A 4,150-nucleotide genomic window follows, 5' to 3' on the forward strand; every position below is an offset into this window, starting at 1 on the left:
GAACTGCTAGTTTGTCCCAGGCTAGCCAAGCAGAGGTTTTTTTAAAATGCCATTCCTCCATAAAAAGTCTTGCCAAGATCCAACACATGACATAGAAACATAAAATAAGCATTCAGTACTGCATTGTAGATATCAACTCTACTGAACTCTGATACCCTCCCATTTTATTTTTTTTTCCAAAAACCTAGTTATTGCCCACTCTACCAATTATTTATTAAGTACCCCAACACCAAAGGGGACTCCAAGTAATATGACAATATGGCCCTTTTGAACTACTCATAGCCCCATCTTTGCATATCAAAATCATTATTCTCAGTCAAGCTGATAATTCTGGACTTCAAAATATTACATTTGGAACCAGAGGCACTGGCAAACTCTTGTACTGTCTCTAAAGCCAATCTAACATTATTGTTCTCAACCCTTAGAGATAGTAGGGAATCATCATCAAAACATTGAATAACTAGTTGTTCACTATGCTTAAGCTTTAGCCTAGTAATGTTCCCATTTTTGTGGGCCATTTCTAGGGAAATTACTAGAGGGTGAGAGGCAATAGCAAACAAAAGGGGGGGCTAGAGGATAACCTTGTCTCACTGATCTATTAATTTCAAACCCACCTACCACTCTTCCATTCAGCAGCACCTTAGAGTAACCTCCCCAAGCAAGAGTGTGAATGAAAGTTGCTATTTTGGTTCCAAAACCAAGTTTTTCCATCACCCTTGCAACAAAGGACCAATGAATTATGTCATATGCTTTCCCTAGATCCAGTTGTAACATGATGCATTTTTTATGGGTTTTAATAGCCACATCTCTTCCCAACAATGCAGCAAATATATAATCATATATTGACCTACCTTTGATAAAGCCATATTGTTTTATTGACACCACATCTTGCAGCACTGGAGTGACTCTAATAGCAATCACTTTGGCCAAGATTTTGTAAATCAGAGTCAACAATGTGATGGGTCTCCAATGACCAAACCTGTTATTACAGGCTGTTTGTTTTGGAATAAGCTTCACTAGACCTTCTTTGAAATCTTTATCCATAATCCTTGTATTGAAAGCTCTCTTATAAAAATCACCCACAAAGTCCTTCAAGGAAGACCAAAAGGCTATAAAAAACTATGTGGATAGCCCATCCCAACCTGGGGCTTTATCTCTCCCCAATTTTAACAAGGCACACCAACATTCTTCTACATCAATATCCCTTTCTAGCCACCTGGCTTTGTCTGGATCCACATTTTGACTCAGTAAGCCTAGCAACCTATCTTCGGCTTGAAATCTCCTCATAGAACAATCTCCCTTCATACTAAGAGTAAACCCCAAGAATTTTACCCACTTCATAGCAAGAGTGTTCATATCCTTCAAGGGGGTCCCATCCTCATCCAGAATGTTCCCCAAAACCTCACTATCACTCTTCCTTTTAGGAAGTTTGAATAAGCTACTATCTCGTTTCCTTTTGTTATTAAAGAATTTCCATTTAACCCACTTCTCCTGTTCTCTGGACCATATATCCTCCTCTTCCTTAATACTAGCTTGGCATTTAAAGTACAAGGCAATATCCTCTGCATCCAAACCTTTAGTTTGTCTTTTAACCAGAAGTTCCTCTAGTAAAGTAGCCCATTTCCTTTTTTCCCCTCTTCTTTCCTCAACTCTCAATTTGCCCACATTTCTAATAATCCCTTGCATTTTATTGGCAAACTGCCTCCAGGCACCGTTGGCCCCCTTTCTCCTTTTAAGTTTTCTAATTGCTTCTTTCGTATAATCTACAAAAAGAGGGTCCTTAAGAAGCAAGTTGTTCACTCTCAACTTCCTTGTGGGGTAATGAGAAAGATCCATGTCAGCCCCAACATTGATATTCTAGCCCCATCTCAGAGGCAAATGATCAGAAAGAGTAGAGTTGTAATCTACAGAAACCTTCAGAGTGTGAGGGACCCACACAGCCTGCTAATTAAAAAAGACCCTATCAATTTTGGAAGATGAAGACGGATATTGAAAGCTAAAATAGGTATGACCCGAGTTGTCTCTCTATAGGTATGACCCGGGTTGTCTCTCTTGTCACCTAAATACCAACTGTCCTTAAGGCCAAGTCCCCTTCTAAAATCTTCCCATTTTCCTTTCTCCTTCCCTAATAGGACAATACTTCCACCACAGCTATCCACCACCTTTTCCACCATGTTAAAGTCCCCTAGGACAATACAAGGAACTTGAATATTTAGGTTGGCAATCCAATTCAACATATTACTCCTAATTTGATGATTGTGAGCCCCGTAAATGTTGATAATCCATATTCTTTCCCCATTTAACAAAACCTCAATTACTAAGATTTTGCGTTGGCAACAACACTCCGATTAAGATCCCTCCTCACTATGGTCATAACCCCGCTGAATCCCAAATTAATCCCACCATAAAAGATTGCCCATTCACTAAACCTATTTAATCTAGAAACTTTCCCAAAAAGAATATGTTCTTGGATTGCCCATTCACTAAACCTATTTAATCTAGAAACTTTCCCAAAAAGATTATGTTCTTGGATAGTGAAAACTGAGAGACCCAGGCTTTCACTAATCCCCAAAACAAGGCGTCCTTCTTGTTATCATTAATGCCCTTAACATTCCACGTACATCTAGTAAATTCTAGGTAGTTCTTCATTAATGCCCTTAACATTCCACGTACATCTAGGTAGTTCTTCATGAAAGGGTAGTCTTCGGCACCATCTCAACCTCCTCTTCATTTCTTATATTATTCTGTTCATTTTGAATTCCTTTCCAAGCCTCCCCTACCATAAAATCAAATCTTTGTTAAGTTGAAGGGTGGCTATCACTACCAGTAAGTGGACTGAAAGGATTAGAATAATAGACTGGGCTCAAATTTCGAGGAGAATTCGACCTTCTACCCTTTAACCCCTGGCTAGAATGGGCTTTCCTGGCTTTTGCTTTCGCATGTCTAACGTCGGATTTCCCTTTAACTTTAATCCATTCCCCTTCCAAAGTACCTTTCCCAGAATCATTCATTACTTCTTTACCTTTCTCCTCATTCTTCTGGCTTTCTCTTGAAGATTTAGCTTTGTCCACTCCACTCACATACCCCCTTTTAGTTCCTCACTTTTAGCGGCAATCAGGTCAGGGCAATCTTTGGCAATGTGGCCGAAACCTCCACACCTAAAACATGCAATAGGGAATGCACCAAATTTAAGGCTTAATTCCAAGGTAACGAGTTGGCCTAGGTCAACATCAATTGATTTAGGAGTTTCAACAGAAGTATTCCAAGTGATACACACACTATTGCCCTGCCTCCCTCCCACCTCATCATTAGGAACATACAGCATTGGACCTAGAGCTTGGGCTATATCCCGCAAAGCAGGCTTGAGCTAGGGGGGCAACCTGACTACCTTAACCCACACAGGACATGCACTTTGCATACTTTTATTGACATCAAATAACGGATCAAAAGGAAAAACATGCACCAGGCGTTGCCCAAAGAACAGAGGCCCTTTATCAAATAGCATAGAGACAGCATGCCCCTTGATAAAGAGGACATTAAAAAAGCCTTTTCCCAAATAGAAGATTTTCGATGTAACGCTATTATGTAGAATACTCTCTTGAAGCTATCTTCCTATTTCCCCTTTGGATGGAGGTTTACCCGAACAGAAAAGGAATACATTGCACATTGAGAACAATCCTATTTGGCTTCTAACGAATTCCTGGTTGAGCTTCAAACATACCTTATTTTTGGTCTACACACATAATCTCTCATTCAGCCAGTCCGACACGCACTTCTCTTGGACCTCTCCGCCACAATCTCTTCTCCACGCCACTTCATTTCCTCCTCCACCTCTAGATCCCTACCCCCCCATCCATTCGCACTCTCTTCCTCTCCTTGGCACACCACCCATTAGACGAATCAGCCATGCAAGGCCCAGATCATCGACGTACTGGCCGCATACAGTAGCACGTGTGGAGTTAAAAGCCACTAACCCACTCTCTTGTGCACGCATCACCCGTCGCCTCACACGCTCTCCCTATACAAGGAGTGTTCTCTCTCTTCTTTTTTTATTCATCTATTTCTATTCTATGTTTCTTTGGAAAAACAATTTAGTGTAGCTATGATCAAAGGTTACCAAAATAAAATTTCAACGAGCGTACTCAGGAGT

The sequence above is a fragment of the Cibotium barometz genome, chromosome 35 (assembly GCF_041138505.1).
Source record: "Cibotium barometz isolate CiBa-2024 chromosome 35, ASM4113850v1, whole genome shotgun sequence".
In the NCBI taxonomy this organism is placed as follows: Eukaryota; Viridiplantae; Streptophyta; class Polypodiopsida; order Cyatheales; family Cibotiaceae; genus Cibotium; species Cibotium barometz.